This window comes from Musca domestica, unplaced genomic scaffold, assembly GCF_030504385.1.
Source record: "Musca domestica strain aabys unplaced genomic scaffold, Musca_domestica.polishedcontigs.V.1.1 66, whole genome shotgun sequence".
Classification (NCBI taxonomy): Eukaryota; Metazoa; Arthropoda; class Insecta; order Diptera; family Muscidae; genus Musca; species Musca domestica.
Window position 1 is genome coordinate 1,431,832 of NW_026712376.1, and position 26,798 is coordinate 1,458,629.

A 26,798-nucleotide genomic window follows, 5' to 3' on the forward strand; every position below is an offset into this window, starting at 1 on the left:
CTGCCGAATTTAGTTTTCTCCGATGAGAAAACATTCGTTGTCCAGCAGTTTGTAAACAAACAAAATGGTCGTGTTTACTTGCCAAAGAGGTCAGCTGAAAATGTGCACCTTTGGTTGGCCACCAAAACTCAAGCGCCGATGGTGTGAGCCGCTATAACAGCCAATGATCGCTCTTCGCTCGTATTAATCAACCGTGGCATCAGAATAAATGCCGAATATTATCGCAAAAATATTCTGGAGGGTGTATTAAATCCTTGGGCACGCAAATATTTTGGACTTGGGCATTCCAACAGGACTTAGCACCATCGCACTCAGAACGCTCCACCCAAGAATGGTTACAAAATGAGGTTTCTCGCTTTATTCCAGCGCACAATGGCCACCAAAATCTCCGGATTGGTATCCATTGGACTATTGTGTCTGGAGTACTTTGCATTCAGGCAGCGTGTGACGGTTTCATTGGCCGTTTGAAGGCCATAATTCGTGCCAAAGTTGACCAATTCAAACAAATCTAAACTTATTCTAAAATTTGATGCTATTTCCGACATTTTTTGCTTTCATTCAATATAATTAAAAATGTAAAAATTATGACGATGGCTTTGTTGCAGTTTTTTTTTCATCTCACCATATATGTACCTATTAATAGTAACCACTTTCTTTTACAAATTACAAACTTTGTTGGCATTTCCATTTGTATACAAAATAATTGAACTTTCGTCTATCGTAATAAGAATTCTGAACAGAAGCTTTCTAAAAATAATAATTTTATTCAGCAATTCATTTTAATTGGCTGTAGGCCACATCTGCTGTCGCCGGAAGACAAACTTGGTGCATCTTGGCATTAGTTTGTAATTTTCTAGAGTATATTAAGAAAATATTTATCAGCGAAAGAAAAGCTTCAAAATGTAGACAAAACGCTTAAGTAAACAAAAGTGCGGTATCCAACGAAGTGGATACATTTTGTTGTTGTTGGTGTTGTTGTTGGCGTTCTTACCATAGCCGAGTTGTGTTCATGTTGCTGCCACTTTTTCAATTAACGCTACAGTAGCCGTTGGCAGTCAGAATCACGTTCAGAGAATGTTGCCACAATGAATGCAGGGAAAAACATGAAGATGATGATAATGTTGATGATGAAGATGATGCTTACCAACAGACCCAACATCCAACCAACCAACCAGCCATCCAACTCACAGGGTTTGGAGCCATTTTTGTGCAATGCCAGAAAAAAGTGCATTCATTAAATTTACATAATTTTTATGACGGAAACGTCATTAACCTTAAAACGAAACATGCCACTATGAGCTCGCTTATTCACACACACAACTAAAGTTGATGTGTAGGAGAAAAAAAGTTATTCATACGCCTCAGTAACTTAAATTAACTTTTTTTTTTTTGAGGGAGAGAGAGAGTAAAAAAACGCATCCTTAATGAGACTTCATGGTGTGCACTTCTATGTGGCATGTTGTAACCCACTTATAAACAATTTTTCATCCTGGTTGGACTATAATGTTGAAGCATTAATTCTTATTATATTTCCTTTAGGTAAACACAAAAAGGAAGCATGCATGTGTGCCCCTATGCACGGATGTGTGCCAAGTAAAATGTTGATAAAAACGTCGTTTAAGTTTCGCTAACATAATTACAGCATTCCTTTGCCAAAAAATGTAGCTGTACCAAAGAATTAAAAATTAACAAGGGACTGTGAAGTTAAGTTCGGAGGGCTAGAACTTTTTATACCCTCCAGCATGTGGAAACTCGAGGTATGCTCAAATTAGCTCCCTCAAATATGGAAGCTCCATTGTATGGGAGTTATCCCTGAATAATTAATTTTTTTGAGATAAATTAAAATACCTACTGAAAATTCGAAATGCCAAGTTACATCTGATTTGGTTGCGAATATGGGGCTATGACAATAAGTGGACCTAAATTGAATATTTTTTTCAAGAAATTGAACTATCCGATGAAAACCGTAAATATCAAATTACAGTTAATTTGGTAGAAAATTGGAACGAAAACCTTCGACATACCGAAAATCAGGAGGTACCTTCATATGGGGTTCAGATATAGCCCATTTCCAACACCAAACATCATGGGAGTACTCAAACATTTGTTTAATTTATAAATATTATACAGAAATACGGGTATTAAGATCCAGAAATTATGTCGGTAAATATGTTTTGAAACTTGAAAAAATAAACTTGAAATTAAAAACAAGTAAGCAAAGGCTGAAGTCGTGCGGGGCCGACCATGTGATACCCTACAACACTACAATATGTTAGAAGCCTCCTTATGTCCAAATCCATTTTGAAAGATTTCGCTTTTGAAATTATGTCATAGAGCACTGCCCAGATATTACCCTTAGCTTTTTGACAAATTGATTTGATTTGCCTAATATTTACGCCCTCCGTTGTGCTGTTACTTGTTAAGGTCGATTTTACAGCTAAATATAATCCAATGGTCATCCAAGTTCTCAAGAGTTCTTGCCTGTCCATAACTCTCTTCTCATGCAAAATTCCATGTCGATTGGTCTCAATTGTATGATCAGGTAAATTTTTCTGTTTTTTGGTCATTTCAACCCCTGAATATTTTGCGATTATCTCCAAAAGCAAGAGGCCCCTTTTTTTCCAAATTTAGACTCATCTATATGATTTGCTTGTCTACTATATTTGGATATATTCATCAACGACATCAGCATAAAAAAGCCAGAAATTAGCCTCTTGTTTATTTCACCTGCAAGTTATTTTAAGCGTTTCGGTAGAATTAAAATGTTGGTATTTTGCCACAAAAGTAGTGATCCATACTACCCGCCGTGTGACCTTTATAATGGCTGCAAAATCAGGAACATTGTTAGTTGTTGGTCCATTTCAACCCCTAAATATATTAGGGACACCTTTAAAAACAATAGGCCTAGCCCTCCTGAACCTAACCATACCCTTATGAAAATTTTCGTGTTGTAAGTTGAAAAAATATTACAAAATGTACACTTCAAATTGAAAAAATCGCATGCGATAAAAAAATATGAAAAAATAAAAAATGTGACAAAATACAACAAAATCTATATTAACATCATTATTGGCATCTTTTTGTGCGATTTTTTTAGAATTTATACTTTTATGCCAAGAGGGCTTTCTGAATTGACAAAATTTGTCAAAATCGGTCCAGCCATTCTTGAGATATGAGCATTATAGCTAACACCCCCTTCCTTTGTATACATACATTGCATTTATTTCACTATATATATCCGATATATTTACTATCGGCATCTACGTAGCACTCAGAATTGATCTCTTCGTCTATTTGTGACTTCGGCGGGATTAAAAATATTCGCGGTTAAATGGAAATTTTGACTTTTATTTAACACAAATGTTATGGCCTACTTCACCCACTAAGTATTTTACGATGACCATCAAAATTGGAAGGCTTCTGCCCAGTCCTAAGTTCCAGCTCCATGTTAACTTCTGCGTCGATTGGTCTATAATTGCGACCTGTAGAGCAACTGCAAAATCAAGAAAATATTTTTTTTTGGTCCATTTCAAACCCTGAATATTATGCGGTCATCTCCAAAAGAAATTGACTTCTATTCTGGCGCTAGCCCCACCTCCATTCTAAATTTCGTGAAGATCGGGCAATGATTGCGACCTGTAGAGTGATTACGAATTAACATGGACAGACTTACGGACGGACGGACATACATAGCTAGATCGACTCAGCTCGGCGAGATAGGAAGATCCATATATACTTTCCTATGTGGGAAACCAATATTTCGAGATGTTACATAATTTTTGGCCCAATCAAACTTATAATACCCCCAAACACATAGTGTTGTAGGGTATAACTACAGGTCTATAGAAAATAAATAATAATAGGGTCGGTTGTAAACTGTGTCCTTTAAACTTAATGTTTCTAAAAATATGAATACGGAGGGAACCATTTCCGAAGATCCCCTATTAATTGCAACGAATAATATTGATCACATTTTTTAATATTAAGATGTACAAAACGCGTTCAGATTTTCAACTAGAATTTGTCTACTGGAGCCGTTACGTAAAAGCTTAATGTGGACACCCAATGAGATATTATGTATGTGATAAACCATAGCTTGGAAAATTTAGATGTTTGCTGCATTCGATATTTTGGATGATTGGTCTTAATATTATCGGATGTTTTTATAATCCATACTACGCCTTGGAACAGAGTATTATGTCTTTGTGAATTTGTTGGTAACATGCAGAAAGAAACGAGATAGACCCATAATTCTTTTTGACTATCACCAAAGAATCACAATCAGTCTGTTTATGTATTTGCATACCCTTAGCCAGCCCTATGGTCAAAAGGAGCCTTATCGAAATAACGGTTGTAGACTCTAGTACTCTGTGGACCAAATCTGTTTTAGGACATTTGGAGTCGATCAAGTGGTGTCCGTCCCTCTGCCTGTCTGTCTGGCTAGTGAATACTGTAACTCTTGAAGGGAGCATCCGATTTGGTCAAAAACTGATACATCGATATATTATTATCAATCTTATATCGAGTTCAGAGATGGACACCATCGCTCCAATTTTGTGCAAACTTTGCAAATCATTATATTCTTGCAATAATGGAAAATATCGGCCACTTGACCAAGTAACACAAGGGGTCAACATTTTGAATAATTTTAACTTTTATAGAATGTCCCATTTTCATCGATATTTTACCAACACAAGATTTGACTTGAGGAACAGACCACTTCTTCTGGTACCGCCCAACAACAAGTTTGAATAATTTTAAATAACCATGAATCTAATAAAATGTGAAGCTATCATCCGATTCCTTTCAAACTCGGTTCATCCCAATACTTCTATCAACATAGGATCTGGAGTGAATATGCACCATTTCTCCCGGTACCTATCTCACAACGGGTCAAAAGTTTGAGCAATTATAACCCATATATATGTTCAATACAATTTAATATTTAAGTCCCCTAAAATTGTAATATGCACTCCATAGCAATTATATTTGGTACAAGACATCAGATATATTATCAAATTTATCGAGATCGATTCTAAATTGGATCCCCCATATAGGTCTTCATCCGATTACAAGTTCATTAATCACCAAATATGTAGTGTCAGACCAAAATGAAATGTTTTTGGCACATACGACCAAATTCGGCCTAGAAGCAAATGAAACTTATAATTATCCAAAATTTGCCAAATTTCAGAATCGATTTTAGGACTTATATCGACCAAAGCCAAGTCATGCGATAATATGCAAATTTTCATATATTTCATGAATTATTCCAGTTTTAAACTAAGAATTCTTGTACACACAAAGTCCATCTCAAAAAAAAAAAAAAGTTTCGAATTTTGAATATTTTCTTTTCTAAATTCTCTTTTGCAAAATCTTTAAAATTGCAATTACAATTAAAATTTTCAATCCGATATCTTCATTATTTTTTGCAAATGTAATGAAAAAGAGATCGTAAAATTGGGCGAGGTCAATTTTCTTCTCCATACAAACCTGATATGGAGTTGGACGAATAGTACGAGCGACGAACATTTGATAAAACCAAATCGAAGATACCTCTAAATAATTTAGATTTTGTATTGAAATATCTATTGATCGGTTACAGATTCAGTATTCAAATTTGGAAAGTGTAACAGAATTTGGTACAAAAATAAATTTTCCAAATTATATTGAAATCGGTTTAGATTTGAATATAGCTCGCATATATATATTTTTGGCCGATTTCATGTATTGGATGCACCAAACATACTTTATATCTCCAATATCAATGAAATCTCTAAGTTTTGGCGGAATTTTTTCTACAAATAAATTTGTTAAATTATATTGAAATCGGTTCAGATTTGGATAGTTGTTCCGATATAAATTTTTGAGGTGAGTATCTCACTTCAGATGAGAAGTGGTAATATTGCTCCACACCTTCGGTAACTTCTCCATATAGGGTCAATATTTTGAATAAACATAATATAAGTCAAACTTATTTTAACAAACAGACTGATATTTTTAACTTGTTCTAAATATCTCCAAGGGAATTGTTGAGGATGTGCATCCGAAACCCTGCCCTACCCCTGGTAAACATTACCATCTATTCTTAAATTAAGCCTAACGAAAATTTTACTTTTATAAACTCGAAATATACATACACACACACATACATGTATTTAAATACAGTCAAAATGTGACATAACAACAATTTACACTTACCAACTATATTTAAATGAACGGAAAAACTTCGCACTGGCTGCGTGGAGATTTGACATTCATAGACACCAGCATCACGCTGCTGCGCCCACTTAATTTGTAATGTCCATTCATCAATGTCACGGTGATAGGACGTTTGAAATCTCTGATCGGTGGTGTAGGTATATGTGCCAACTGTCAATATATGCAGATCACGATGACGTATCCATGCAACCTAAATGTAATTAAAAAATTGATTAATTTGAGTAGTTTTTTTTTTCAAATAAAATATTTAAGTTGAATCAATGTAAATTTAAAGATATTTGAGTTATTCATGAATGCATTGAAGCTACATTCTCCAAAAACTATTGAATCTCAATGTGTCGGAAGGAAGAAAAAAAATTGACAAAAACCAAAACTTCATGGAACGTACTAAATTATCAGACTTTTAAGGTTTCGTATATCATTTAAGATTTTTGTTTTTTGGGAGAGAACAATAGGAAAATTTCTACTTTTTACACAAAAAAGTCTTCAAAACCGTTCATTTTGAAGTTTACCGGAGAGGATATTAGTAAAACAATTGCACAATGGAACCACATCCAATTTTCCTCTCCAAACCTCAATATCAAATTTCAGCTCTATCCCTTTACCCAATACCAAATTTAGTACCATTTAGTATGCATATCAAAACAAGCTACATCTCTCCATCCTGGACACAAACAATGACGCAAAATTAGTACCATTTAGTACAATTTTAGAATTTCAGCTCTCTCCCTTCACCCAATACCCAATTTAGTATCACTTAGTATTTTTCGAACAATTATAATACACATTTTAAACTACCTCTTAACCACAGACATCGAAAGTGATATCTATATCAAATGTCGGGATTTCAGTTACCTTCCTCCATTCAGTACCTATAGTACTATTTAGTACTTGTTTCTACAATTATGGTATACATTTCCAAACCCACCTCCTTATCTCAATTGCAGATACCAAGAGATACCTAAATATAAAATTTGAAGATTCCAACCCTATCCCTTCACCCAATATCAAATTTAGTACTTTTTATACAAATATACGACGCATTTCCAAACCACCGCTAAATCTCAGCCAGAGATAACATCAGTCTTCTAAATATCAAATTTCAGAATTTTATCTTTATCACTTCAATCCTTACCAAATATAGTAACATTTAGTACCTTTCGTACAATTATGGTAGATGTTTCCGAAACAACCTACATATGCCCGGGCTACACATGAAAGGCGACCTTTATAGACTTTTCAGTTTTCAAGAACTATCTATTCACCAAATACCAAATTGTACCAAATATAGTACTATTTAGTACTTTTCCTGCAATTGTAGTACACATTTCCAAAACCACCTCCTTATCGCAAACATACAAACAGCAAGGACCCCAATATAAAATTTCAGAAGTTCAGCTACCCTAAACCGAACTGTTTAGTACAGTTCGCACACTCAGTACATTCCAAACTTGATTCTCATACCAAATTTCATGTTTTTGACTCTACCCGTTCACATAGCACCAAATGGTATCATTTTGGAAGTTTTGTAAAATTTTAGAACTTTTAGAACGCTTAAAGTTCGATTTTCCAAAATACCCTTTTGTACATGTATGCTGCACTCCATAAGTGGTTCCAATTCGGAATTTTAGAACTGTAACTTATTCCGTTTGTCCTATACATAGTACTTTATTTTTAGTACATTTTAGCACGTTATATTCCCTTTTGGTGAGAAGTTTCAAAAACCATGGATTATCACACGCCTAGGCACCTAGTCTCCTTCAGCCGATTCAACATTCTAGATTCTAGATCCGGCATTCAATATTTGAAATGATGGAAAGCTGAAATTTGCACAGAGATGTACTTCATTTCCAGACAGGTGAGTATATAGGTTATATAGTTCCACGGTATAGTTCCTTATGATGCAACCTCCACATAATCGGTATTTTAGCCACGTTTTACAGCGGAAGTTTTTAATATTTAAAACCCTAAGTTTTCGATATTTTAATAATTTTAAGCGGAAATTGTTCAAACTGGTATTTGAAGTTCATAAGGAGAGCCACTCCCACCCAGAATATAGATTATGTAAGATTATCCCACACAAATTTTAATTATTTTAGCCAGACTTTTCAATTAATTTATCTCCGATTCAATATGAGAAATTCTTAATAGACTATACCCTTTCTAGCAGAAAATTGCCTAGATAGGTATACGTTTAGATATAGCCTCCTGTTTAACCAGAAAACCAGTATTTTTAGAATATTTTAGAGTTTGGTAGTTGAAGTACGTAATAGGTAATAAATCGTCTAGCTAAAAATAGTGCACATAGGTCCACTTTTTTACATATCTCTATAATACCGGTATCTATCGATATTAGTCATTTCGATGATTTAAGTCCGAGTTTTTAAAAAAAATTGCTGAAATTTGATATTTCAAGTTCGTATTGGGTTCGTGATGGTACAAAAAATTCCAGAATAGCCAACGTAAATCTGAGTTTCTTTGCATTAAATTTGATGTCCTATCGGACGTCCATTAAAGGACTAACTTTTTCTTTATGACTTATCGACATTTTATGTGGAAAATTTATTTTTTTGTCAGTTACGATAACTGCTAATGAAGACCAAGTCAGCAGGTCCAATTCTTCTGATTTCTCCAAAAGTAATCCTTCTATCAGAAAGTACAGTAAATTTTACGACTGACCCCTAAAAACATCGGAATGTCTGTCAAGTACATATAAGCGGTGAGATGAAAAAACTGCAACCAACTTCGACTGCTGTCATTTCTAAGCCGCTCGTCTGACAGCTGTTAAAATTATTCCAGTGACAGATCATTATATTGTTTACATGACGTACAAAAGCATTTTGGTGAGAATTTTACAGAAAAAAGTTATTCGCGATGAAATTCAAGCGTGATAGTGTGATTTCTTTATATTTGGCCACAAGTGGCTATCGTTAGAGCACTCCAGCATTTAAATGTGAATAAATCTTTTGTATCTCATACCATCGCTCGTGATATCGTGATAATGGTAGCGTAGCCCGATGGCAAGGAAGTGGACGGAAGAAAACAGCAACATCAGCAGAAATGTTTCGAAAAGTAAAGAAGCGACTTGATCGAAAAACGCGTCGAGGTGGCCCTTCGGCATATATTGAAAAACGAGCTCGGGGTAAAGCCATTGAAATTCCAAAAAGTACAAAAACTTACACCGCATCGCACCGCAAAGAAAATAGACTCAAAAGAGCTAAAGAGTTGCTTCGCTTGGCCGAAAGTAGTGAACTGTTATCGTTATCTCCGCCAGAAATGGTCAACATTTTGAACAATAATAACGCACGACAGAATTTATTTAAATAATCGGTTGGCAAAACCGACTGAGACATTCTAATTTATTTCTGCTAAATTTCTTCATTCACTCCATGTTATTGTTAAAGGAATTACTTGGTTATACCGCTTCTTTCAAAACTTTTAATTTTTTTCACTTTGTTGGGGTCAGCCAATGGTCATTAGCACATATTTAATTAAACAATCAAAAAGTTAATTTTGCACTTTTTACATTCAATATTAAAAAAGAGGCCAACGTTCACAAAAAATAAAGTCAATGTAAATTTGTTAATCTGTCGTAATAATTGCTATTTTCACATTTTTTTTGTTTACAAATTTGTTAATAAAGTCGCAACATGCACACAAACTTTCTGTAGTTTCGGAGTAAATTGATTAAGTTTTGCCATTTGAAAGGTTCACAGCGGAGCAGAGAAACGAACATATTTTTGAGTCAAGGGAAAGATACTAACCAACTTTATTTGTTGAATTATTAAGAAATGTAATTATTTCTTATGATTCTGTTGTCGTGGTATAAAACTTTAGCCATTATGACGCTAAACTTCGACAGGAATTCATGTGAGCATGAAAACAATTCAATTTCATTTCGCCGAAGTCAGGTCTGGTGTAATGGGTTGGGGAGAAAGATTTGTGAGTAAAATTTTGTTTTGGCGATGCTTTAAAAGGCATACAATTAATCCTTTTTAAACCCTACACCACAAGGTGGTCAGGGTATTATGTCTTTGTGCATTTGTTTGTAACAGGCAAAGGAAAACGAGATGGACCCATAGTTCCTTTTGATGATCTGCATAGAATCACATTCTGAGTCGATTTATGCATGTTTGTCCGTCCGTCTGTCTGTCTGTCCATGTATTTTTGTAAACAAAGTACAGTTCGCATTTATTGCCCGATCCAGATGAAATTTTACACAAATCATTTGTTTGGCCCAAGGACGAACCCTATTGAAATTGGAGACAATCGGTCAAAATTTAGATATAGCTCCCATATATACATTCGTCCGATTTGCTTGTTATTGTGCACCAAACCTGTAATATCAGTTCAAATAGTATGGAGTTTTGCACGTACGATCAGATCGGACCTGAAAATAAGTATGCCAAATTTGATCAAAATCGGTTCAGATATAGCTATAGCTCCCATATATATTGTTCATCCGTTTTGAAATATGCACTCTGTAACAACAATATTTGAGGAAATATATCAAATACAGCTCAGAAATACATTTTCTAAATTTTATCGAGATCGGTTCCGATTTGGATATAGCTCCCATATATATTTTTATCCGATTTCAAATTAATTGTGCACCAAATAGGCAATACAAGTCCTAATTTAAAAGATACAAATGCTTCGGCATATTTAATCTTTTGATCTTTAAATTATAATTATAATCATAGCGTGTAAGATTGAATTCGGCCCCGCCCGACTTTAAGACTTTCTTTGCTGGTTATATATTAAATTCTGATGATGATAGGCAACTTACAAAATTTTAAATAAAAATTCATTTATTTAAATAGAAATAATTCAGGCAAAATGAAGCCAGATGGACATATAGTTTCCCTCGATGAAAAATCTCCACAAACCATATGTTTGAAATCGGTCAAAATTTACGTATGATTCACATAAATCTGATTTAAATTTTATTGAGTGCCATATGTGTAGTATTCGTTGAATTAGGATATATTTCCGCACATCGGCACATAATGCTTTTAGGCTTAGCAAATACTTCAAATTTGGTGAAAATCGGTTCAGATATAACTATAGCTACAATATATAAGTTTCAACCGAATCGATTTTTTTATTCCCATACATTAGCAATATGCACTCCACCACAATGATAATTGGTATCAGATACAGCTCAGAAATAGATTATTATACATTTTTATACCCTCCACCATAGTATAGAGGGTATTTAAGTTTGTCATTCCGTTTGTAACTCCTTGACACTTACATTTTAGACCCACAAAGTATATATATTCTTGGTCAACATAAAATTCTATGTCGATTTAGCGATGTCCGTCCGTCTGTCCGTCTGTGGAAATCACTCTAGCTTCCGAACGAAATAATGTAGGTTGATAAGATTTTACTCAAATGTATATTAGTCTGCAGGAATTTTGGTATTGAAAATAGGCCATGTAGATCCACGTTTTGGTCCGTTGATGTCCGTCCGTCTGTGGAAATCAATCCAGCTTCCGAACAAAATTAAATAGGTTGATAAAATTTTACTCAAATGTATATTATGTCTGCAGGACTTTTGGTATTGAAAATGGGCCATGTAGATCCACGTTTTGGTACAGCCCCCATATAATTGTAATTCCCTATCTTCGATATTTTAATGATTTTAGCTACATTATTCAAGTTCGAAGTTCGTACTAGATACTACAGCCTATGATAGCCCCCATATAACAACACTTCCTGATATTCGGTATTTAGATGATTTCAGCGACATTATTCACCGGACTTGTTTCAAATTTGGTATTTGAAGTTCGTAATGGATACTACAGCCTAAAATAGAAAATTGTCCGCGCAGGTCCGGTCCTTCGTATAGCCCCCATATAATGGTATCTCCTGATAATCGGAATTTTTATGATTTTAATGGCATTATTCACCCGAACTATTTTAAATTTGGTATTTGAAGTTCGTAATGGATACTACAGTCTATGACGGAAAATTGTCTATGTAGGTCCACGTTTTGGTATAGCCCCCATTCAATGGTACCTCCCGATATTCTGTATTTTTATGCTTTTAGCTACATTATTCACCGGAATAGTTTCAAATTTGGTATTTGAAGTTCGTAATGGATACTACAGCCTATGACAGAAAATTGTCTGTACAGGTCCGGTTCTTCGTATAGCTCCCCGACTTTGCACTAAAAATAGTATCTAAACGAGAAAAATTGCTACATTGAAAAGCTGATGCACATAAAAACTAGTCACATTTTGGTCCAGAGGCATAATTGGGTAATTTTTTCGAAATTGAGCAAGGAGTGGCCTTTACGTTATTAGGCCATAGTAAACGAATTATTTTCCAGAAAAAATTGAAGAGGAAAATTTCGGCAACATTAGGTTTTGACAGGACGACGCTACGTGCCACAGAGCCGAAACTACACTAGATTTCAAATGATATAATTTGCCAGATCCTATATAAGTTCCATCCGATTTTAAATTTAAACCGTTTTAAGGCTGTAGACTGCATTATAAAATGATCAAACTTGGCATGATTTTCTTCACAAAAATTCCGATTATAATCTTATATATGTTATGTCAAAATAATCATATATTCTGGCCCGCCCGAGGTTTGATCTTTCACCTTTGATTTTATTTTGAACCCCCTTATACTTGTGCTCCATCCCAATTAACGGCAACTATTATGTCTCGTGTACTCTAACTGTCGCATCCGAATGTCATAAGTCCTTGTCAAAATACTGACAATTGACAAAGTTTCTCAGCAAATTTAATTTCAGCAAAAACACACAAATTTCAAGTGTGAGCAAACTTTGCACAAAACCCCAAATGAATGCAAAGAAAAAACTATTCGTGTCTACAACTTTTCGTCGTTCTCGCCAGGAAAATATGAATGAAAGATCCAACAATCCAACAATGTTTTAAACATTTTGCTAACAACAAAATATTAGATAATAAATTACGTTTTAATTTACATATTGAGTCTTGTGTTAATAAAGCAAAATCTTTACTAGGGTTTATAAAACGTTGGTCAAAGGAATTCGACGATCCTTATGTAACCAAACGCTTATTTATCAGCCTTGTTCGACCTACTTTAGAATATGGCTGCGTACTTTGGAGTCCTTTTTATAAAATATATTCAAAAAAGATAGAGTCTGTACAGGTTCAATTTCTTTTGTTTGCTCTGAGAGGTTTAGGATGGAATTCAAATGAACTTCTCCCACCTTATGAGAATCGGCTTAAACTTATCGATCTTCCTACACTAGAGAAAAGGAGATTAATGCTTAGATGTATTTTTATCATAAAACTTTTGCGTGGTCAAATTGATTCTGAGTTTTTAACTGGTGAAATTAAATTCAATATCCCCTCGCGAATTACGCGTTATTACATACCACTTAAACTAACATTAGCAAAATCGAACTATGAAATAAATAATCCTCTCCGAAATTTATGTGCTGATTAAAATAAATTATACAACACGATTTCTTTGTGTGAACCCTTGCATGTCATAAAAAACTCTATCCTACGTTCCTAGTTTATAAAATAGTTGCCAGACTTAGTTTCTGTGATTTAGTATTTGTATTGTTTAGTTTTATTGTAGTTTAGTTTAGATACTTTAATTATTTTAATAGTTAAACCGGCTGATGTTCTAATGTAGCCGGTTTCCCAAGTCTACTAACCCCCTATAATCCGGACTATGGGGTGTACGCGCTCCCTACGTTATGGGGAGGTGGCCCTCTCGGTCGGCAGGGGCGGGAAAGTGAGGCGTTGGGAACGATCGAAAAAAAAAAAAAAAAAAAAAAAAAAAAAAAAAAAAAAAAAAAAAAATGTACATGCCATTCTATGTTAAATGTGGATTTACCAGAATATACCTAAGACCAATACGTATGTTTGTATGTAACAATAGGTGGTGAATTGAATAGAGTTTTGGCAAAATCTTGAAGCAACAATAGAAGAGGATAAGACACATTTTGGGAAGCTCATTCGTCTCATAGAATTCATTTACATTTCTTGCAAAATCGAACATCAACATATTCACATTATTACATTAGTTTGTTTGTGGGGGGAGGGCGGTAGAGCAGAGGGATTGAAAATGGCAAACACAATCCTGACCTTTCTGATTGGTATTTCTTTGTTCGATTTTTTCCCACATCTTCGCTGCCAGCCAAACCATCAATTTTTAATGGATTTGAATTTGATGAAATTGGCAATGAAACCCACAGTCATGCCATGGCACGGGACCAATTTGTTCACAGGACCTATATCGAATATTTTGAAGTAAAATGAACATTTATTTTGGAAGGTTTACTCACAATGTCGACAGAGTAAAAAATCGATCTCAGGGCAAAGTTTTCATTGTACAACTAACACACATACCTACACACACACACCCACACAGAAATAGATGCTCAGTTTGTTTAGCAGATTCCCAACATTTGAAATATTTATTCAAGCGATTTGTATAAACGTACATACACACTAAAATATGTATGTATATATATGAATGCCCCAATACTAAAGGGCCCCTGCCATGTGGGTGGTTCTGGAAAGATTCCAAGGCATTGTGAATCACAGCATCATTCGTTGCTTATTTGATTGACTTTTTAATAGCGGCAGTAAAAATGAGCTCAAATGTGACACAATTCATTGGCAAAGTCAATTGTGAAATAACCTTGAAGTGTAACAATTTAAAACAGCAGGCATACCTAGCTGATGGTGGTTATATTAAATAATTTGTGAAACAATATTCGTAATGGGATTTTGTAACGATGCGGTGTAACCATTTTATATTCGAAATAGTTCAAGGTGAAAGTTTAATTTTAGTACTAAAATAATTAGTAACGATTGGATGAAGATATTAAAAACAAAAACACCGCCACAGCAATAAGACTCAATGTGGGCTACATAACAGATCACATAACTCACTCCTAAACATGGCAAAACAATCAATTTTAAAGAGGTGTGTTAAAAAATTTAAAATTTATAACACGTTTTTGTACTGACTGAAGTCCAAATTAACAAGTACAGGGTGAGATAAAAAAAACTGTAACAAAGTCAAACGGCATAGTTTTTACATTTTTTTTTTTTAAATTTTATTGAATGAAAGCAAAAATGTCGGAAATATCATTAAATTTTAGAATAACTTTACATTTGTACGAGTTTGTCATCTTAGGCACGAACTTAGGGCCTTCAAACGGCCAATGAAACCGAATGTTGCTCTGCGGTACTTTGGCCCCTTCCCGGCTTAGCGCTTGCTTGAGGTGATCGACACTTTGGTATTTCTTAGTGCCAACCAAACTTCCCAAAATACTTCAGACACAATAGTCCAACGGATTGGTATCCGGAGATTTTGGTGGCCATTTTGCGCTGGAAATGAAGCGAGGAACCTCATTTTGTAACCATTCTTGGATGGCGCGTGCTGAGTGTCCTGTTGGAATGTCCAAGGTATGTGGCCAATATATTTTCGTGCCCAAGGCTTTAATACACCCTGCGGAATATTTTCGCCATAATATTCGGCATTTATTTTGATGCCACAGTCGATTTAGTCTTTGGCAAGTAAACACGATCACTTTGTTTGTTTGTAAACTGCTGGACAACGAATGTTTTCTCATCGGAGAAAACCAAATTCGGCAGTTCACCACTTTCGGCCAAGCGAAGCAACTCTTTAACTCCTTTGAGTCTATTTTCTTTCAGTTGCGGTGTAAGTTCTGGCACTTTTTTAAAATTTCAATGGCTTTAACCTGAGCTCATTTTTTTAACCGAATACAGGTTAATTTTGCGCCAAATGGCAGTCCTAATGACCTGAATTTTGGCAAATCCGAGAGAATACGGTCTAGAAGCAAGTACATTAAATTTGTTAAAAATCGGTTCATATATAGCTATAGCTTTCATATATATGTTTCATCCAATTGCTGTTAGATTCCCTAACATGCGTAATACACACTTCACAACAATGACATTTGATTCAATTCAGATTCAATTCGGAAATACCTGTGTTAAATTTATCGATGTAGGTTCAGATTTTTTTGGGCCAAAAATTATGTAACACCTCGAAATATTGGTTTCCAACATAGGAAATTATATATGGATCTTCCTATCTCGCCGAGCTGAGTCGATCTAGCTATGTATGTTCGTCCGTCCGTCTGTCCGTCTGTCCATGTTAATTTGTAATCACTCTACAGGTCGCAATTATGGCCCGATCTTCACGAAATTTAGAATGGAGGTGGGGCTAGGGTCAGAATAGAACCCTATTTCTTTTGGAGATGATCGCCAAATGTTTAGGGGTTGAAAAGGACCAAAAACAGAAAAATTTCCTGATTTTGCAGTTGCTCTACAGGTCGCAATTATAGACCAATGGGGCAAGAGCTTAGTTCTGGGCAGAAGCCTTCCAATTTGGGTGGTCATCGGGTAATATTTAGTGGGTGAAATAGGCTACAACATTTGTGCTAAATAAAAGTAAATTTTTCCATTAAACCGCGAATATATTGAATCCCGACGATATCACAAATAGACGAACAGGTCAATTCTGACCGTTACGTAGATGCCGACAGTAAATATATCAGTTATATATAGCGAAAAATATACAATGTGTATATACAAAGGAAGAGGATGTTAGTTAGAATACTTATATCTCAAGAACGACTGGACCGATTCTGACAAATTTTATCAATTCAGAATGCCCTCTTGACATAAAGGTATGAAATCTAAAAAAATCGCAGAAAAATATGCCAATAAAGATGTTAATATAGATTTTGTGGTATTATGTGACATTTTTTTTATTTTTTCATATTTTTATCGCATGCGATTTTTTCAATTTGACTTATAATATTTTGTAATATTTTTTCACAGGTCGGGGATATTATATTACTATTGCAAATATCGTCCGATCCTCACGAAAATTTTCACAAGGGTAGGGTTGGGCTCAGAAGGGCTAGGCCTATTGTTTTCAAAGATGTCCGCAAAAAATAAGGGGTTGAAATCGACCAACAACTAAAAATTTTCCTGATTTTGCAGCCGTTATAAAGGTCATAAATAGAAACCAAAGGACACGAAATCTCGCATAAATTTAGAATAAGGGCAGCGGGTACAATAGACCACTAATTTTGTGTGAAAAAATACCAGCATTACTTTTAGGCGATATCCGAAATACACAAAAAGCGAATTTCTGGCTTTTTAATGTTGATTTCGTTGACGAATATAGCCAAATATCGTAGACAAGCAAATCATATAGATGAGTCTAAATTAGGAAATACAGAGGGGCTTCTTCATTTTGGAGATGATTGCAAACTGTTTAGGGGTTCAAATTAACCAAAAACAGAAATGTTGTTCCGATCACACAATTGAAGCCAATCGACACGTCCGCGAAGAGAGTTAAGAACAGGGAAGAATTCTAGCATTTTGGATGACCATTGGATTATATTTATCTGTAAAATGGACTACAACAACTAACAGCCCGACGGAGTGCATAAATGTTGAGCAAATGTCCCTAGTCAAAATCCTAATTTCAAAAGCGAAATCTTTCAATATGGATTTGGACATAAGGGGGCTTCTAAAATATTGTAGTGTTGTAGGGTATAACATTGTCGGCCCCGCACGACTATATCCTTTTCTTACTTGTTGTGATATTATGTTCATAGTATTATTTGGTCAACTATGAACCATGATTAACATCACCTAATTTCCAATATAAACTTTTTTGTTACGTGAGCTGTACTAAATACGCATAGTGGTGTAGGGTATCATATAATCGGCCCGCCTGACTTTTGACCTTTCTTTAGTGTTTTTTGTTATCGGTTCGTTATTTTATATAAGGGAGCTAGTGGCATATCCCGACTGTAAGCTTATTGAAGGTTTGGTGTATAGAGTTTTAGGTTCCCTAGGTTTCCTAAAGAGTCTTGCATTCCACTTGCTATATGGGTTTCTTTTTTTTGCCACTTATTTAGATATGTGTCCATATCCAATTTTCCGCCTTTAAAATCTACTTATTTAAAGCGCTCACTCATCTTCTACATTATTAGCTACATTGTATTTATGATACAATCCAAGTGATAGAATCCTTTCAAAATTTCACTGAATAAAATATTATTTCCCCCCCAATTAAAAGTAAAAAGTTTCGTTTTAAATATATGTATGGCAAAAATATAACTCTATGATCAACACCAAAAAAAATATATATAGTTCATCAACGCACTTTCTCCTTTTTCCAAAGGAAAAATGCCATAAGAATAATTTAAAATGCACAAAAAAAATGTTGCTGAAAGTTTGTTGAAGTTAGAAGTTAAATTAATTCACAAAAATAACAACAACAACAATAAAGATTAGCACGAAAAAGGATGAATTTTATTTGTGTTTTTGTGTTGAGGACCATTTTCCGTTTTTCAACATTACTTCCTTTACATTAGCTACTGTAAAGTGTTGTAAACCCAAATCTATGTATGTTTTGCTCTTTCTTCTTTTGCCCCAAACAGGGATGGAAAGGAGAACAGAAGTAAAGTGTCTACATTCTGTTCCGAGAATACTCGCTCGCATCTTGGGGATTGGTAAACAAATGAAAATGTGTTTAAATATGATAATGTCATTTGGACCTTTTGACCCAAGTGTTTTCCTTTTTTTTTTTTTGTTTTGTTTCAGAAAAAGTCGTTTTCATCCCATAGCTACTCAGCTTTAAAAAATGGAACTTTGTCAATATTTGTCATCGCTGTTGAGTGGGATATATTTGCATTCAAATATAAAAAATAAAATAATAAAATAAACCGCCCAACATTGTTAGAGGTAGGTTTGCAATGAATCACATTGAAACCCAAGAGGGGAGGAACAACTAAAACTCGAAGTAAACATGAAATCTTCAAAATCTGTTAAATCGGAAACCCAAGCATTTTTACATCCTTTTTAGAGCAGTCTTAGAATCCACGTAGAATCAGAATGAGCAACGCGATAAAGCAGCTGAAGCCCTCCCAGTAAGAGCAACGGACAAATCATTAAATCGAGATGTATTGTTATTTTGAATATATGACATATAGTGGATGAATGGTTGGGAGGAAATACGTTTTCCATAGCAAAATGTTTATAAGACGATAAAAATATTTGGTTGTAACCTAAAAAATCCCTTAAAACGGGAAAAAAATTATTAATACATATATCAAACTTTAAATATGTAACAAAGTATCAATAAAGCTTAAAGTACATTGAAAAAAAAGTTAAAAAGTATTTTTTTTTTCAAAAGAAATGGTCGGATCTTTACCATTTTTATAACAGATCTTTTGTTTATGGAAATATTGAGATATACCAAGTCGTGATTAATTTCACTTTTTATGAGCTGCATGGGGGGAGGTACCAGAAGGAGTGGACCGATATATCCCATCTTCACAACAGATATCTTTTTAGTGGAAATAATGAGATGTGTGAACTATAAAGGGAATCTGATGCTTATTTCGGATTTTATAAACGTTTTGGTTATTCAAAAATGTTGCCCCTTTGCGGGGAAAGGACCAGAAGAAATGGTCCGATATCTACCGTTTTTATAACAGATTTCAGATGTGCAAATTCTAATTGGAATTGTATATTAATTTCGCATTTTATGAGTTCAATGGATATTCAAAATTTCCACCTTTTGTGGGGGAGGTACCAGAAGGAGTGGATCGATATATTCTACATTAACACCAGTCCTTAAGTTGATAAAAATATTGGGATGTGTGAAATTTTAAGACAATCGGACTATTACATCACATTTTGTGAGAGTTGTAATTATTCAAAATGTTGACCCTTTGTAGGAGAGGTACTTGATGGAGTAGACCGATATTGTTCATTTTCACACCTGACCTAGCAAAGTTGGAACAAAATCGGACTGTCCTTTCTTTTTCTGTGAAAAAATATTTTTTTTTTTTTTGAAAATTTCGACCTTTTGTGGAGGAGGTACCAGAAGGAATGAACCGATATTGCTCATCTCCGAACTCGGTCTAAGTTTGACAAAAATATTACGATGTGCCCAGTTTAGACCAAATCGGATACTCCCTTCGAGAGTTATCGTGCGCACCAGCCAGCCAGATAGTCAGACAGACGGACGGACATCGCTAGATCGACACCAAATGTTCTGAAACGGATTTGGTTCAAAGAGACCTAGGGTCTAAAACCGTCCATGTAAATTTGTAATCACGCTACAGGTCGCAATTATGGCCAATCTCCTCACGAAATTTTCAAATGGATCAAAAACAAAATTTTTTCTTGATTTTGCAACCGCTCTACATGTTACAGATGTAGTTGAGGAATCGACGCGGAATTTTGCATGGGGTAGAAGTTTCAGTCAAGGTAGATGCCTACCAGTTTAGATGATCATCGAACGAGATATTTCCAATTTAACTTGCAATATTGAATTGCACCTTTTGTATAACTTTTTATACCTTACAACACTATATATTGAAGTCATATATAAAGATCGCAATTATCGTACGATCCACACAAAATTTAGCACAGAAGCTGGGTTAAGGTCAGAATAGAAGACTATTGTTTTTGAAGATGTTCCCAAAATAATTAGAGGCAGAAATGAACAACAATATTGTTTTTTTTTTTTTCCTAATTATGCAGTCGCTCTATAGGTCACAATTAAGACCAATCGACACGGAAGGTGGATTTGGGAGTTTTCCAAAAGGAGGAAGTTAATAATGACAAAATCCTACGTATAAACTGTAATTAATACATTATATAACCCCTTTTCATTAAAAAATGGAGAACCTTAGTCATATAGGCAGTAATCTAATATACAGGGTGAGAAAAAAATGCAACAAAGTCAAATACCATGATTTTTACACTTTTTTTAAATTTTATTGAATGAAAGCAAAAAAATGTCGGAAATAGCATCAAACTTTAGAATAATTTTAGATTTGTTCGAATTGGTCACCTTCGGCCTTCAAACGGTCAATGAAACCGTCACACGCTGCCCGAATGTTGCTCTGTGGTATTTTGGCCCATTTCCGGCGTGGTGCTTGCTTGAAATGATCGACACTTTGGTATTTTTTAGTTCCAACCTTGCTTTCAAAAATACTCCAGACACAATAGTGCAACGGATTGGTTTCCGGAGATTTTGGTGGCCATTGTGCGCTGGAAATGAAGCGAGGAACCTCATTTTATAACCATTCTTGGGCGGCGCATGCTGAGTGCAATGGTGTTGAGTCCTGTTGGAACGTCCAAGGTCTACGGCCAAAATGTTTGCGTGCACAAGACTTTAATACACCCTTCAGAATATTTTCGCGATAATATTCGATATTTATTCTGATGCCACGGTCGATTAATACGAGCGGAGAGCGACCGTCGGCTGTTATGGCGGCCCACACCATCACCATGGCCGGCGCTTGAGTTCTGGTGGCCAACCGAAGGTGCACATTTTCAGCTGACCTCTTTGGCAAGTAAACACGATCAAGTCGCTTTTTTAGTTTTCGAACCATTTCTGCTGAAGTTGCTGTTATTTTCCGTCCACTCACTTGACGTCGGGCTACGCTACCATAATCACGGTAACGAGCGATGCTACGAAATACAAAAGATTTATTTTATTTATTTAAAAGCTGGAGTGCTCTGACGATAGCCACTTGTGGTTTTCCAGCCAAATATAAAGAAATCACACTATCACGCTTGAATCCCATCACAAATAAATTTGTTTCTGGAAAATTCTCACCAAAATGCTTTTGTACGCTTGTAAAAAATATAATGAGCTGTCACTGGAATAATCTTAACATCTGTCGGACGAGTGGCTTAGAAAAGCCATATGGCTGAGGATATGAACTTTTGTCGTGCTCACCAGACAGGCGAACGGACACCCCTAAGTCGACTCCAAATGTCTTGAAACGAATTTGGTCTAAGAATGTTATTTCGATAGGGCACGATTTGGCCCGTAGCCATATGGGTCAGGGTATAATAAGTGTAGTCTGATAAAAAGTTCGCCAAATGTAACCAAAATGTCACCCGGTCTGATAAATTACGTTCAGGCTGATGCGGCCGTCTCAATTCATATTGGGTGTAGATGTGCGAAACGTCTGCGTCTCTTTAATTGCCCTACCAAAACTATCGTACTCATGCCGATAAAAGTGAATTTTTCACAACTGAGGTCTTCAGTCTGTGAAATAGGTTAATTTTAGATTTTTCAACAGAAAAAAACAGTTTTCCGAAACCCGTCTAGGCCAGTAAGTAAGAGCCGCTCTTCCAAATTACTTGTAAGCCATTCAGATTCAATTTCTACCCAACATAATAACTAAAATTTAAAATTTCGAGTTTACAGTAAACAAAAAAACCATCCCGTCTAAAAAGGTCACCGGGACTAAATTGTAACCCTTGATTTCATTGCTAATTTTCTTATCCTCCTCCAAACTGGAGTTAAATGGAAATGTCAACAAGAAAATAAAAAAATTCAAGTCATTAACACTGAATCCCTTTTCTGCTTGGCTTTCTTAAGATAAAAGAAAAGTGCAAGAAATACAAGACCGTCAGACAATATTTAATTTTCTTTTGTCAAAACTCAAGCTACACAAAAAGGTACGATGACGGGTTAACATAAATATTTTATCAGTTAAGAGATTTCGCATATTTATGGCATTTTTCTGTTCACACCTTTCATGGCATTATTTTACACAGCATTGACCCTAAAACAAATTCGGGCAAGTTTCTTTATTTTGTTGTTATTGTTCTTGTGAACTCATTATTCTTTTGTACATCTCAAAATACGTGTGAAATCTTCAAGTGTATAAACTAAGCACAATGTTTTTAGTACATTTGTCGGAATTCTATATGACAATGGCAAAGCTGTTCAACAGAACAACAAACGCCAAATATTTACAATTCATTAAAATGTAAAATACCCGTGTACGTAAGCTCCCATTTTAATTTAGAACTACAATTAACAATCGCAGCACAATTAGACGTTCCTACACTGAAGGCATCTTGTGAAGGTGATGCACGATTCTTTGGGTTGAGTGATAGTTGGAATAAAACCAGTAAGAAAAGTTGAAGTTGGGCCGACTAAACAGGGTGAGATAAAAAAAACTGCAACAAGGTCAAACGCCATAATTTTTACATTTTTCTCAATTTTATTGAATGAAAGCAAACACTATCGGAAATAGCATCAGATTTTAGAATAAGTTCAGATTTGTTCGAATTGGTCACCTTTGGCACGAATTATGGCCTTCAAACGGTATTTTGGCCCATTCCCGGCGAAGCGCTTGCTTGAAATGATCCACACTTTGGTATTTTTTAGTGCCAACCTTGCTTTCCAAAATACTCCAGACACAATAGTCCAACGGATTGGTATCCGGAGATTTTGGTGGCCATTGTGCGCTGGTAATGAAGCGAGGAACCTCATTTTGTAACCATTGTTGGGTGTCGCGTGCTGAGTCCTGTTGGAATGTCCACGGTCTTCGGCCAAAATGTTTGCGTGTCCAAGACTTTAATACACCCTCCAGAATATTTTCGCGATAATATTTGGCATTTATTCTGATGCCACGGTCGATTAATATGAGCGGAGGGCGACCATCGGCTGTTATGGCGGCCAACACCATCACCATGGCCGGCGCTTGAGTTCTGGTGACCAAGTAAACACAATCAGTTTGTTAGTTTACAAACCGCTGGACAACGAATGTTTTCTCATCGAAGAAAACCAAATTCGGCAATTCACCACTTTCGGCCAAGCGAAGCAATTCTTTAGCTCTTTTGAGTCTATTTTCTTTCTGTTGCGGAGTGAGTTCTTGCACTTTTTGGAATTTCAATGGCTTAGCCCAAGCTCATTTTTCAATATTTGCCGAATGGAATATTGCGATATGTTCAGCTCACGAGGCATTTTTCGGCCACTGCTACGCGGGTTTCGATCAAGTCGCTTCTTTACTTTTTGAACCATTACTGCTGATGTTGCTGTTTTCTTCCATCCTTTCATTGACGTCGAGCTAAGCTACCAGTATCACGGTAACGAGCGATGGTACGAGACAAAAACGATTTATTCGCATTTAAATGCTGGAATGCTCTAACGATAGCCACTTGCCGTTTTTCAGCAAAATATAAAGAAATCACACTATCACGCTTGAATTCCATCAGGAAAAACTTTTTTCCTGGGAAATTCTCATCAAAATGCTTTTTTACTCTTGTAAACAATATAATGAGCTGTCACTGGAATAATTTTAACAGCTGTCGGACGAGTGGCTTAGAAATGACAGCAGTCTGAAGTTGGTTGCAATTTGTTCATCTCATCCTGCATATAATTGACAGCAGTCTGAAGTTGGTTGCAGTTTTTTCTTCTCACCTGTATTGGAGTTTGAAGAACTTGCTTTTAAGCTGAATTCCGTCGGAAGTGCCAAAATTCAGTCCATATGGGGCTGATATTAACCATTTGGTGCACAATAATCCTGAAATCGGATAAAGATATGTAGGGGAGTCAGAACCGATCATCACAATATTTTAGGCACTTATTTCTGTGGTGTATCTGATGTCTTGTACCAAATATCATTGTTGTGTTGTGCATATTACACGTGTGAGGGACTTTAAACCCCAAATCGGATGAAATATATGGGAGCTATTGCTTATCTGAACCGATTTTGTTCAAATTAGATGTGCTTGCTTCTAGACTGAATTTGATCGGATGCGTCAAAATTCAAGTCATTTTGACTGATATTGGTCATTTGGTGCACAATTAACACTAAATCGGTTGAAGATATATATGGGATCTATATCTAAATTTAAACCAATTCTCACCAATTTCAATGGAGTTCGTCCTTGAGCCAAACAAAAATTGGTTGGAAAATTTCATCTCAATCGGATAATAAATGCGACCTGCATTTTGTTCACAAAAATACATGGACAGACGGACGGACTGACTGACTGACATGCATAAATCTGTCGCGTACTACCTTCAGTTGATTTCACATAATTCCTGTTTTCTATCAAACATCGTCATTGCTGGCATGTTGGCTTTTTGCACGGCTAGTGCTCGCCGGATGGGGGTGGTTCTTGACGACATTGACTAGGTTGGCAATACGTTAAACAAAAAAAAAAATATCATGCCAGACTGATCAAAATTAAAAAAAAAAAAAAAAAAAAAAAAAGGTATTCCGAGCCCGAGAGAAATAGTAAACTATTAATGACTTTTATCACAGCATAAATAAGAAAAAGCAACCAGTTATATGGGAAAAAAATCATGAAAGTACTCGGCAGGTGTTAAACCGAGCTCTTCCCTCCCACTGGAACACTTGTTCCACCTTGGCAATCAAAACATGTTCATATTGCCCCCATACCTACCTCTTCTTTAGCACGTCACCCTCCTAACCTTCAATTAAATTTCCTTATGGAGAAGACATTTTAATTCATATCCATCGTTATAATTTTATTTTTAATTCAAGGTTCTTTAATTTTTAATACCAAAAAATTGTGGATAATTTTAACTTTGAAATTCACATTGTTAAAAAGGTTATTACTAGTGCAGAGAGTTTTTACTAGTGTAAAATATTCGAAAATCGTAAGTATTATAATTTTGAACGTTGTACATAATAACGAAACTTAGGTAAGTACCACTTTTGGGTATTTATTTAATAAACTTAATATAAGAGGGCTGCTCTTCTTTCTTTTCCAGGGATGCTGAACAGAGGTCCTATTATGGCGGTGATTGCTGGCAATGGAGCTTATTATCCGTCAGTTAATCTCGTAAGTATGAGTGTTGTATTTTAGTTTTATAGTTCAAACCCTGAATAAAAAGTTTTCTTCTATTTTAAGTGGAGTAAAAGCAAAGGGACAACATTAAGCTTTTGTGTATGGGAGCAACTAACTCCTGGTGGTTAATAACCTGTCCTACCTGCCTAGAGAGAGCTCTATCTATTCGGAGAGGATATGAGAATAAAAATTCGAATAATAAAGAAAACAAAAGGAAATGTCTACCCTTAAGGCCACGTATTTTCTATACCCTTTTATTCTAGGTTTATGGGCAGTCCGTCCGTCGCAAGTAATTATCAATAAGTTTGGAGGTAAGTAATGAGTTAAAGTCAATAGCTCGTTTTACACCATATCAGTTTTATATTCTTTTATTTTTTAGGTACCTCAGCACCGCGGAATGCCTGGTGCTCAACAGCGTATCCAACGATGGGCAGAGGAGTCGGGATCGGTGGTCCAAATATCGTTATCGATGCTGGCAAAGGTGTTTGGTGCTGGATTACTTCCTTTTGTTCAAAAGTTATTGAGGTTTTTTTTTCTCTTTTCGTGCAATAAAGGTAATAAATATTTTTAAAATTTTGTTTTGTGATATGCGGGTATTATTACACCGGTTGTATTTAACGTGGGTAAAAACTTTACTATTTTCTTTTTGCTCGATCCACTTCCTGCTGCCAAGAACTCCAGAAATAAAAAGAAAGAACTTTGAATATTTTACATGGCTTATTGGCTCCCTATTTCCAATATGTTTTCCACATTTAAAATTTCCCTTTTTGAAATGACAGGATAAACAAACCATATGTCACTTGGTGTGACAGACAAAATTATACGAGTTTCGGTATGTGGCGTATAGATGGCGTGAGTACGCACATGACAAACCCAACCATCCTTTGTACATCACTGTAAAAGGATGGGAGGGAA

General features: G+C 35.4%; 2 long non-coding RNA genes across 2 annotated transcripts in view; one reads left to right on the forward strand and one right to left on the reverse strand.

Annotated features, from left to right (window-relative positions):
* LOC101897515 (uncharacterized) overlaps positions 1–26,798 on the reverse strand; it is a 461,881-nt gene that overhangs the window by 63,390 nt on the left and 371,693 nt on the right. Inside the window, exon 4 of the long non-coding RNA XR_009343878.1 lies at positions 6,202–6,412. This is a non-coding gene — a long non-coding RNA (uncharacterized LOC101897515). The remainder of the gene's footprint in view (positions 1–6,201; positions 6,413–26,798) is intronic.
* On the forward strand, positions 25,685–26,421 carry LOC131805910 (uncharacterized). The gene is made up of 3 exons (XR_009343880.1): positions 25,685–25,877; positions 25,947–26,194; positions 26,263–26,421. It is a non-coding gene; the product is annotated as an uncharacterized LOC131805910 (long non-coding RNA).